Source organism: Protopterus annectens, chromosome 9.part0 (genome assembly GCF_019279795.1).
Source record: "Protopterus annectens isolate FY-2018-M chromosome 9.part0, PAN1.0, whole genome shotgun sequence".
Lineage (NCBI taxonomy): Eukaryota > Metazoa > Chordata > Ceratodontiformes > Protopteridae > Protopterus > Protopterus annectens.
Window position 1 is genome coordinate 379826251 of NC_056743.1, and position 12910 is coordinate 379839160.

The 12910-nt window shown below is 42.6% G+C and overlaps 1 protein-coding gene across 3 annotated transcripts in view; it reads left to right on the plus strand.

Moving 5' to 3' along the window:
* Window positions 1-846: 846 nt before the first annotated feature.
* PDLIM2 (PDZ and LIM domain 2) overlaps window positions 847-12910 on the plus strand; it is a 3176635-nt gene continuing 3164571 nt past the window's right edge. Inside the window, exon 1 of one of the 3 annotated variants that reach the window (XM_044082921.1) lies at window positions 847-1207. The gene's annotated coding sequence lies outside the window, so the exon portion shown is untranslated. The remainder of the gene's footprint in view (window positions 1208-12910) is intronic. The other 2 variants (XM_044082925.1, XM_044082922.1) reach the window with 2 other exon arrangements.

Sequence of the window (12910 nt, forward strand, 5' to 3'; positions counted from 1 at the left end):
CAAAAAAAATTATGAGGAACAGAGCAAAAAATTTGAGATAAAAATCAGGTACACCTGAGAGATGCTTGAAGCCACAGTTTAAGGAATTGCAGTTACACACTGGTAACAGTACTGGTGTTGCCGGACTATTATAAAGGCAGGGCAGGTGGGACCTCTCAACTGTCCAGATTTGCGCCTCATAGTTTTGGTCTGTGCCTCAAAAAATGTGTTGCTTTCTGGCAAATCACAGAGGAATGAAGTCACTAAATAATGACATATCCATTTGCGTTTCAGACTTCGTATCCTTGGTAAAAAAATGCATGCTAACAGAAATCCTGTAATTCTATCAACGTTATGAGTTTATAAGATCAGTATTTAAAATTTGTCTGTATAGTTGGGTCTTTGTCCCCCATAACGCTTTGTCCAGATTTCTTGTACTAAGATGTTGAGAGGAGAGATACGGACTGTGAACGCAAAACTGAGATTTTTTGGGAGTGTTCTTGACTCGTTGAGAGCTATAAATATCACATCTGTTCTGTTTAAAAGCTCAAAGTACCAACACAAAAAAAGAAGAAAGAAAACGTTATGCTCCAATTGTCAACGTGTCATCATTTATGATCTTTAAGGTAGCAGGCTTAAACATTCAGTGCAGCATAAAAAATGGAAAACCTATTACGCCAGGAGAGCCAGTTCTCTCGTTTAGAAGATAAAACTGGGTAAAAAATACATCACTAGAGAACATTAATCATAAGTAATGCGTTTGGCAACCACCGGGAGGCATTCTTACCCTCCATTCCACCCCAGCCTTATGAGCCCACAGCCCTCACTTCCTACCCTGGAGCCTAAAAGAGGGTCCCTTTACCTGCAATAGCGTGCGCACACTCCATGGCCTTCAGAGCGCATCCCCACCTCTCGGAAAGTCGGAAATGTTTATGAAAACCTCCCTATAGACCTGTTGGATCACATGTACCACATGAGAAACAAACGCGCTGTATAACAACTACACAGAGGCAGAAACTCTTGGAGAAGCCGTTGTTAGGTCACTCTTTATGTATAACGCACTTCCCAACTGCTGTGGTAACCTGACAGCGCTCGAGCTCGCGTATCATCCGCTACCGCTGTCTGACTAAAAACGCAGCACTTGTTCCCAGCGCGGTACTTTCCTCTCAGCGACAGTCGGTGCTGCTGGCGGTATTGGGACCCTGCTTAAGTCTAACATCAAGCGCTGGTGAGTTTCCTATTAACAGTTTCTAGTTTCAACTCATTCAGCATATAAGGTACTCGGGTTTCCGCTCTCTATTTTCGCGTCTTCTTACTGCACTGACCAGACCAAGTATATATTTAGTAGGCATTAAACACTTTTTCGTATAGGGATTATTGTGAAAAACACTTAAAATATTGTAAAGGTTTTATAGCATTTAGGATAGTATTTTGAATTTTATGTAAAGGTTTTACATTATGTCTATACAGCAAAGTTGTTGTGAGGCTCCTGCGATAGCTGAGGTCAGCTAACATTGTTTAACCTCCCCGTCAGCAACTCCATGTACAAATCAGCAAGTCTTACTCTGGGGACCATGATTGCTCAGCATTGTGTGATGTTTACTTACCCAGGGTTCCGTAAGAATAGGTCCATTTATAAATGCTCCCTTAGGAAATTACACGTACGTGTGTGTTTTTAGGATTATTTGCAACTCTCGCTACCATTTCACACATGATGTTTTGATTACACTGTAATGTTTCATGGGATTGTCGCTTCATATTTTTGAACAAGGCAGGCATTCATATTTTGCTAGATGCCTGACAGCTCACACTTGCTTAGTGTGGTGCTTTAAGGGGTTTGGAGAGCTGCAGATTTGTATGTAAACAGTAAAGTCACAGTGTTGACAAGGGGTCTGTGTTTAACTGTCATTTAGACATTTTCGAGATGTGAAACAACTATTGCAAATATTTTTTTTGTGTTTTTAAGATAAAAACCACGGTAGACAGAGAATCAATGAACAATAAAAATGCAAATAACTGTTTTACTAGACTGCATTTAATATCTTAAATGACACATTATGAATAGAATATCGGCATCCAGTTTCACGAGTACTGAATGTAGTTGAGTTTTGTCTGAGAGGAACCAGTGTATGATTTATACATATCTAGTATATTTTTCACACACACCATGTAATTATTTGGGGATGTAGTTTTACTTCTCCAACGACTCAGTGTTACCACCTTGTGGAACAGAAATGCCCGATTTTTTCTTTATTAATTTGTTAAAGCAAGGTATGTCCTGAAAAGCTAGTCTTAACGTTCCATTTGACTAATCCTTGATACACTTGCTAGATTGCCTGCCAGTTTAGAACAAATCGCCATGTGCAATTATCAGATTCAGGGATAAATAACCGTGGCTTATGCATACAGAAACCTATGTGGATGTTAAAAAGGTAAGCAGTAGTGGACCAAAGACTGATCCTAGGAAACCTCATTCAGTATAGCATAAGTGTGGGATTAATGCAGTTTTAGGGTCACTTTGAAGGTCCAGTCTCTAGTAAATGTGGATGCTGTTGTTGATATTAAGCCATTCAGGGCAAGCTGTGCTGGGTGTCGTCATATATGCTTATATATGAAGTCTTCAGTGGTTTATTAGAATCAAATGCATTGGCTAGGACACCAGTGGTTAGCCTAGTGAGCTTACCATCAGCCATTGTTTTGAAGATTGAGCTGTTTAGTAAAAAGATGAGCGAGGGTACTGTATCTCTTCCTAAAGCTATCATTTTTCTCACTCTGTAGTTAAAGTGCCTGTAGGTGGGATGCATTGCTGCTGCTTTTCCCAGATTTGTGTCTGATATTAAAAGCGGGGAGATAGGTTTGTGGACTTCCACCTTGGTTATAGGCCTTTGCTTTGGCAGAAGTTGGTTACAAGTTGCCTTCCAGAATTTATGCAGAAACGGCATTCCTTTAAAGAAGAGTTGATATTGTGTGTTAAATTAGAGATTCCGATGTAAATAGGTTATAGAGTCTCCAATAAATTTTGGGTAGAGGCCATCAGAGTGTGTGTCCTGATAACTAGGAATTTATCTTAGCTGCTCATTTATGTTAGTTAACATATCAGAAAGTTTGAATTGTTTTCAGAATCCATGGATGCTTTGTGCTGTTGTAGACCTGTTTTGAGGTAGTCAAGCATCGAAGTAGAGAAATCTGCAAAACCATCAATGACTCCCTTAGGGGAGTCGTTGCTGTCATTGTTTCTGTGTAGGGGTGTAATGTGTTCTTTACTTTTCTGTCAGCATGTTTGTTGACTGTTTTAGGTTGCAGTCCAGGGGACCATTGAAGAACCTAGCCCAGTTTCCCATTTGCCCCTAAGCACTGTCAGGTTAAGTGACTAGCTTAAGATCACAAAGTAGGCAAATGCAGGCAGAGGAAATCAAATCCTATACTAGAGGAACTACAGCTGACAGCCTTAACCCTCTGTGTCAACTGTCACACCATTCTAGAAGGCACGGGAATTGCATGACAAGTATTTCTGTTTCTTGAAAACTGTTTTTGTTCAGTCAGTCAGAAGTTTGCAGTCATTCTTTATTCTGCAGTATGTCTGGATGGTCACTTTTTTACTACTTTTGGTCAACTTCTAGATGCATTTGGCAGATGCCTTCTTAATTCCACAATAACCAATTATGCTGGGTACTTGCTCATGACTCATTTTGGTCGTACAAGGAAAATGCTGCAGTGGAAATAAAATGTTAAGAACACGCTGAAATGCTGTTTTCAACATAGTCTTGCTTTATGATAGAGGACAGTTTGTTACAGAAAGCTTGTTCCACATTTGCACTTGACTTTGTTGTGTGAATATGCCTTGTACATGTGGTACTTTAATATAAAAGTTGGTAATGGCACAACAGCGATCACCAAAAAGCGAAAACTCAGTTGAACTTGATGAGTGCTGATACAGGCAGTTAGTGCAAGTCCAGCACAGAAAGGAATGCATACCTGAAGCAGTACTGTGTCTTGTGGGTAAATTCAGTATTTGGGAATGTAAATAAGTTAGTAAAATGTCACATGGAAAAGATGTGCTTTGGGGATTCCATTCTAAACTGAAGTCACCTATCAGGAAAGTATGGCGACTGTGAAAGTGACACAACATGCTTTGTTTTATTTGCTATGGGAGGTAGTACACAGACTAAGTCAGTTTGGAATTTCAAGTGAATTAGCTGTGATGTATTCACATACAAGCTACTTTCATTGTGAGTACTCGTGTTGGTTTTGTGGCAGTCATCCTGTGTTTTGTTGTTTGTTTTCTCTACCCATTCTAGGACCAGGTATTGATTTGTGAAAGGCTTGATTGTACTGGTGTTGGAAGAGTTTCCTGAGGTTGAGGCCAGGACTCGAGTAGTTGCAGCCGTAGCAGGCTGAAGGTATTGAGCCATACTTTTAGAGGTGCCTGTTAATGCCTTCCTGACTTATTTATTTAACTTGTTAACTGGCATGATTCAAACTGGGATAGACGAGTACAAATTACAAATTATTAACATGCATAACTTTGCGGCACAACTTCAGTTTGCAGATCAGGATATAGAATCTTGATTTATCATGCAGAACTGGTAATATAAATGCCCTTCCTACAGACCAGTTTATGGTTTTATTCAAAAGATGTTCTGTTGAATATGTATTTTAAGGAGGAAGCCTAACAAGACAAGTTTGGCATGTAATGTTGCACTCCTGGCTCCATTTATTGACTTTACATAGTGTACTAGATCAGTATGTGTTCATCCTCATAGACATTGAGACAGAGAGGGCTATACTAGATCAGTATGTGTTCATCGTCATAGACACCCAGATAGAGAGGGATGTACTAGATCAGTATGTGTTCATCATCATAGACACTGAGACAGAGAGGGATGTACTAGATTGGTATGTGTTCTTCATCATAGACACTGAGACAGAGAGGGCTGTACTAGATCAGTATGTGTTCATCATCATAGACACAGAGACAGAGAGGGTTGTACTAGATCAGTATGTGTTCATCATCATAGACACCGAGACAGGGAGGGATGTACTTGACTTCATTCAGACTTGTGATATCTATTGCAGGTGTTATAGTTTCCATGTCTAACTAATTTTTATTAATGTATTAACAAAGCAGATCCTTTAGATGCAGCTTTTTAATGTGTGACCTAGAAACAATGTAAAGTTAGTTGATTTGGGCATTGCAGCATCATGTGCAAGAGAAACCTGACAAAATCAGACACATCTACTGTCTGACCTGTATTAAGTATAAAAAGATGATTGCATCCCTGAGGTTTTCTTACTGGTGTAATCCATTTCTGATGGTCTTGTCCATTATTTCCAAATTGTATGTAGTTGTCAATGGTTTATTATAATCCATCGGTTCTGTTCTGCTATTATCTTTTTAAGTCAGATTGCTGTAGATTAGACCAGTCAAAGCCCAAGTGGAAGGATCAGCAGATCTTGGAACTTCTGACATTATAGGTGGAAAAATAAGACAAAAACTAGAAAGTCTAGCCTGATCAGGTGTTCCTCATTAAATTATTATGTCTAAGTATCACTGTACCTAGAAAACGTATACTTTGCCCTTTGAGAATTGACATACATTAATTTAATTCCTAAACAGTTTTGGGTGAGATTGACAGAAAATTGTGCTCGGTACACAGCAAAAGGTTTATACAGTCACATAGTCCCCTCCCACCCTGAAATAACAAGTATGATTTGTAAACATGAGTATAGTTGAAATTGTTTACAAATGCTTGCATTATGCACTAAGAAGTTTCTTATGCAGATAAAAGTGAAATAATGGCACACTATTTTGCAAGTGACTGAGTTAATCCAAGGCACATTAACATATCTAGGAGAGGTGTATTCTTTCCCAAGAATGGTGCATGCATCAGTTTGACATCAAAGAATGAACACACAAAAGTGAAATGAAATATTTGAACCTTTCCATAGAACACACACACATGCGGACACGCATTCGGACATGTAGTTTCTGAACAGTCACAGTGCACCATGTTACATTATGACTGAAGTGCTTTATACGCTTGTTTGACGTAGGCATTACTGAACAGCATATATGGGTACAGTAACACAAATTCCTATTATTTGTATGTTATGTGAATGTTCTCTGTCTTCTCACAACCAAAGAACGACATTAGTCAATGTGCAGTAGAATTAGTATCTCGGTTGAGTATGCCCTAGGTATACAGTCACTGAGGTATCTAAGGTTGTATACCATAAACTAGAAGAGTGAGTGAGTGATATTCACTATCCAGATCTTAGAAGCAAGAAGCTGTTCCTAAATTAAAAAAAAAAAGATACTTTTTTTTTTCGGAGGTGCCTAAATTACACAGAGATGCAGTTCCAGGGGAAAAGGCTAACCTAAAACCCCACATAATACCAGAAGTCCAAAAGCAAGTAATCAGAGACAAAAAATGTTGAAGTTAAAACAATTCTGTTGTACTAGTTCTAGAACACGATAGTACAGTCCATTTTTATAATGATTTCAGAAAATTTAACACCTATACAAATGCCGTAGATACAACAAAGTCGATGGCTGACAGATTCGGCAAAAATTTTACCCCTCTGTCCCCCCCATCGGTAAATCAGGAAATCCCCAGTACCTGCCCTCTTTCCCTTACGTCTAAGGATTAGGGAACAGGTCATCACTGCTCTCTCAAAGGCAAAAAATACAGCCTCCAGTGGAACCCGATAACATCCCAGGCTGCATCCTACATGAACTTAGGCAGGAACTTGCAGCACCATTAGGCACCCTATTTAACCAAAGGCTGAGTACTGGGTTCGTCTCAGCTGAATGGAGGACAGCAACTGTCATCCCTTTACACAAATGTGGAGCATCCATCGATTTGGGAAATTGTAGACCCATCAGTCTAACTAGCCTGATCTGCAAGACCATAGAACGGATTCCAATTCGGAATTTCTCGGTAAATAAATGTTAAATAAATAAGTAAGTTATCATGGACCTCATTAACAAGGACACTGGCAACCTCAAAACACTTGATCCCACACAGTTTGATTTCGTCAAGGGGAGGTCATGTCTGCTAAATTTGGTCGACTTCTTTGAGACAATCTCCAAAGCCATGGATGAGGGGGAGACAGTGCACACCACCTATCTTGACCTGGCCAAAGCCTTTGACACTATTCCCCACTCGGGCATAGTGGTAAAAGTTCTCAACTAGGCATCAATCCATATGTTACAAGATGGGTAGCAAACTGGCTCACTGATAGAAGCCACGTAGTCAAAATAGGGAAAGCCACCTCAAGCAGTAGACCCGTAACAAGCAGCCTACCCCAGGGTTCAGTCTTGGGGCCTCTCTTGTTTGGGATATACTTTTCTGAGGTGCAGGCCAAAACCAGTGGGCTTTGGCTGACCAAGTTTGCAGATGGGTGCTGTCATCATTTTCCCTAGTGATGTGGACATCCTCCAAGAGGGTCTCACTCAGACAAATGACTGGTGCCAGAAACATGGCCTCAAGCTGAATACGAAAAAATGCCTCATCATCCCCGTTGGGGTGTGTGATGTCCCCACAGATTATCAATGTCCTAAGCATGCAGTCAGTCATGAGGGATTTGGGCACCCAGGCTGATAGAAACCTGACTTTTGACCACCATGTTGCTTCCATTATATAGAAAGCCATCTACATGGTCCACCTCATAAGTAAGGATATCTTATCCAGGGACAAGGAAGTCATAATATCCCTGTATTCTTCTCTTATAAGCCCCATTATTGAGTATAACGCCCCTTTCAGCATATAACTTGCAAAGTGCACGCAACAGCTGGAGAGACCACAGAAGTTCCTCACCAGGAGAATCCAGGGCCTCAAACATCTACCATACACAGACAGGCTAAAAACCTTATTCCTCTACTCAGTTTCATACAGAGTTCTCAGAGATGACCTCTGTCTGGCATACAAGGTGATCACGGACCCCACCTTGATGGGACTGCTGCATATCCGCAAGTCAAGCTCCACTCGAGTAACCCACACAGCCTGGTCTGTGACATCAACAAGACTTGTTGGCGGGGCAGATTTGTGTTCCAGAGACACCCCCATATATGGAATTGACTTCCTCTCCACATCATCCAGAGTACCTCTTTACCGTTTTTTAAGCACAGCCTGGATAACTGGATGGGAAACAGAAAATATACCCTGGGGATTCCACCCATTTCCCTGCTGGACAGGAGCATCGGGTGCTGATTTGTCTAAACATGGGCTAAACTCTTGGCTAGGCTTATAAGGGCCTCTGTATGATCCTAGGAACAGCATCTCCAAATTTCATAGTTGTTTTCTGCCTGGGGTAGATGAGTTGGTGGAGTGGCTAGGGAAGGCTATGTTTCCAACTGCTCTGGATTTGAAGTTACTGGCAGATTTCTTTATCTGATAAAGAAAGGAGAAATCTCAGCTTTGCTCACAGGGAAGCTACTTCAGAGAGAATACCTAGGTGTGTAAACCTTCCTTCTCCAAATTTCTCAAGGGTTTTATAGCTATCTCTGCACCATTTTATACAAATACAAATCAAAATAAACAGACACGTCCTTCTCCAAATTTATCAAGGGTTTTATAGCTATCTCTGCAACATTTTATACAAATCAAAATAAACAGACACAGCAAGCTGCTGGCAAGAAGACTTTTAAAAAAACAAGGGGATCAAAAAAGAAAGGGGAAGTGCCCAGAAACAAGGACAGTCCAACAAGTCTGAATGATTGACTGTCTACAGAATGCCCCCCCTACCCACACACACACACACACACACACACACACACACACACACACACACACACACACACACACACACACACAATCAACCCTTTAATTCTTCCCCAAATCTAGCTCTCTTTCTCGCTTTGGCGATAACGGATAGTCAGACAAATGGGTTCTTAGAGTAATTCATCAAGGATATAGATGGCAGTGAAAATCTCCCTAATTTTCAGAGGATTCCTCCTCATCCACCAGATCAGACTTCCTTTGCCTTCCTGTCATTCAATATCTGCTAACTTAGGGTGATAGAAGCTGTACCTCCTTTCCAGAACGAGAGAGTTTTTTTTTTATTTAGGAATCTTTCTGGTACCAAGGAAAGAAGCTTCATGGAGATCAATTTTATATTTTTATTTTCTAAATCAGTATGTGAAAGTTTCACAATTCAAAGTGTTATTCCTTTTACAAACTGTTACCCTGGATTTCTCTCAATTTTTTCATGATCCTATATTTAAAGGATGCTTATCATCACATTTGTATAACAGTAGATTGCAAATGTTTCTTAAGGTTTTCCGTGTGTGGATCACACTTTCTATTCTCTGCATTACCCTTTGGGTTATCCACTGCTCCAAGGGTATTCATGAAGTATCTGTCTGCAGTGATGGTCTGCAATAGATTGTAAGGTATTCACATTTTTCCTTATATAGACATTTTGCTTATCATTGCAGAGTCTTTTTCAAAGTGTTAGGAATCTCTTATTTGAGTGAGAGATCTCCTTCTCAGACTGGGGTTTAAGGAGAACATCCAAAAGCCGTGTTTGACTCCTTCCCACGGGATTGTTTCCTATATTCCTCAGTTCAAAGTTCAAAGAACTTTTCTTCCACAGGAAAAAGATGATCTATAGCGGCTGGAAAGGCCACAGAAGTACCTCACAAAGAGGATTACTGGCCTCAAATAAGTGCCTTACACTGACCGCCTCAAAAAACTCCAGCTTTACTCCGTAGCACATCGCCTACTCCGTGGTGATCTCTGCCTAACATATAAAGCTATGTCAAACCCAGAGCTGTTGGACATGCTACACCTAAAGAAATCCCAATCCCTCTGAGCTACACGCTCTAGGGACCTAAACCTTGTCACCACAATAAACAGGACATGCTGGAGGGATAGATTCCTGTCTCAGAGACTTCCCATACTCTGGAACAGGCTACCCATCTATGTCAAGCAAAGTTCTTCATTAGCACTCTTCAAGAAAAATCTTGATGAGTGGATGGGACATAGGAAATACACCCCGGGGATCACTTCTGTGTCTCTTCTTGACAGTGGCACAGGAAAATGACTTTCTTGGGTGGCATAAGCCAGGGAACCTTGTTAGCTAGGCTTACATAGGACCTTGGGCCGATAGGTACCTACTTATGAACCTATAGGTTCATAGGGTATTGTATTTGTATTATCCATGATAACAGGCCCATTTTTATTGATTAGACGGTTACAGTGAAAATATAAAGTAATGTCAGGAGCATCTGGTTTGCAAGTCTGCAGGCAGTTGTTGTCACTGCAAGCTAGTTGTCCTGTTTGCAACTAGGTATTGGTGAAACTTCAGTAGTGGTTCTACAGGAAAAATGTTAAGTCATGGTTTTGTATATACAGACATCAATACCTCTCAACTTTCCAGATTTTCACAGAATGTCCAGATTTTTGCCTCGTGTGGTGCTGCGGTAGCGTTGTCGCCTCATAGTTAGACGTTGCCCATTCGATTCTCAGTTAGAGCGTCTTCTGTGTGTCGACATGCGTGAATGGGTGTTCCTTCGTTGAAGGTTGTGTGTTAGGCCTGGCAAGCCAGCACGTAAAAATCTACTGCCGGAGTTCCGCTGTGGCGACCCCTAACCGGGAAAAGCCGAAGGACACAAACACATTTTCAGTCTCTTCCTCTTATAATTTGTGGATCTGAAGTAGTTGTCTTCATTTGGTCTTCAACCTGTGGGTTCCTGGATCTGTATCGGATCTGACTTGGCTGCATATCCAGCATCTTATCCAAGCTCAAAGCTCCTCTCCTTACCCATAATGCCCCTGTCTCCTTCCTCCCTTCAGATCTCATTTGCCACTTGTAATGTCCACGTCATGATCTGGCCTCTCAGCATAGAAAGTTGTGGTAAGTGTGTTTTTTGGCATTAAATCTTCATATTTCTCTCTCTGTCTTTCTTCTCTACTTTCTACCTCCTCACCCCACGTTTCCGTCGGTTAAAAAAAAAAAAAAGACTGTCCCTCTTCCTTCCTTGCGTGCGTGGTTTGAGTGTTTGTGAGTGTGCTGGGCCTGCTTGGGATATGTCTGACACTCCCAAGCCAGGTTTTAGAAAGTGTACAGGGTGTGGCCATAAGCTCTCCCCAGCCGATGGCCACACTATGTGCATAGTGTGCTTAGGGGCAGCTCATCTCCTGACCTCCTGTTCTGTCTGTGCGAGGTATAATCCCCGGGTACTTAAGGACAGGAGGGAAAAATTAATACTCAAGGGCCTTCTTCAGGGACTCAAGTCTTTCCCCTATCTCTGGGACTCAAACGCCTGCCAAGAGGCCTGGGGGATGGGGAAAAGTGCACCAAAAAATGTAGGCCAAGAAAGCGATCTCCGGATCGCTCGGCTCTGGCTGGTCCTCCACCTAAAGTGAGGTCGACTCTGAGACCGAAGTCTCCCTGGCTCCTTTCTCCTTGGTTCTCCCCAGAGCCAGAGGAGCCCCGGATCTGGTCGTTGGCTCAGGCTTCTCCTCACCACCCCTCCAGGCAGCTGTCGGTCACCTCTTTCTCCTGCTCCACCCGGAGTCTTATGAAGCAGAGATGGATAGGATGATGTGGAAGTTCATCCACACTCAGATACAGATGGGAGTCTTGCCTGCCCCATCTTCCTCCGAAGCGGGGACCATGCAGCCCTTTTTCACCCAGATTACTCCTTCTCCGATCCGGCCTTAGATCCGAGGACTCTCGGTGTCAAGGGGTTGGTGCCATACCTCGACACCAGCTATGACCTTGAGCAGGTCATATCTGACTGGCTCGGATCCGTAGCCTTGGCATCAGATCCGAGGGTTTTTTGTCAGCTCTGAGCATGTCAGAGCACATCCTTCCTCTCAGTATCTCGGCGCCTGGAAGTTCAGTGCTGACTCCTCCATCGGGTCAGAGGGTGACGGCTCCTATGGTCCTTTCTCAAGAGGTCCGTTCCTCTTTGGCTTTTGATGTTGTGGAGAGGGTTCTTTCGATTTCCTCGAGACCCTTGACCATCTTGTCCTTGGACTCCACCCTGACCCCTTGTGTTTTTGGTACAGTTCCAGCCATCCTGCCATCTCAGGTACAGCCTGCCACCACTTTGCCTTAGGAAGCTTCTGCTTGGGAGCAGCAAGACATTGGCGAGTCCTCCCCAGAGATCCCCACTGAGGCACTTAGACTCTCCACCGGAGTCTCTCACTGAAGACACTGATTTGGAGGAAGGGGAAGGTTCCCATTGGTCACCCCTCAAATCCTGTGCTAGCGACGGAGGTGGTCCACCCAGAAACCTACTTCAGACAAATCGGTGTTCCTTGAGGCAATTGGCACAGGACCCTCTACTTCCTGGGTGTCCCATCCCACAGATCCTTTAGTGGACCTGATAACATCTTGGGCGTGGAAGGAACCGGACAGGATGGAGCCCATCCACAAATGCCTGGATAAAGTTTTGAGCTCCCCTTCAGATAGGTCACACTGGAATAAGGGGTCCCTGGTTGATGCTGTGGTGGTGGCAACTGCCACTAGGAAAGAGCTCGCTTAGGAAAGTTCTGTGGTTCATCCTCCGGACCAAGAGTGAAGGGTGATGGACTGCTTTGGGAAGCGAGTGTACGCTTCAACGACTTTTTCCATAAGAGCGCTGAAATACACAGCACATGTGATTTGGCTGCAGCAAGACCTAGTGAAAGAGATCGCTAAGTCAACCCCCGAGTCCATTTCAGTGGAGGACAAGAAAAAGTTTTGCGCTCATATGGTCACTCTAAAGTCAGTTGTGAACACATCTATGCATATCTTCTCCCATGCTACCGAGAGAGCCGCTAGAGCCGCTGGTACAGGCTTTGCCATCAGGTGACACACTTGGCTCTGGCTCTGTCAGTTTTCGGAACCTTTTAAAATGTCATTCACCAATGCCCTATATGACGGTCCCTCCCTGTTTGGAAAGTTGGTATGTGAGACTTTAGTTCAGAGTGAGAAG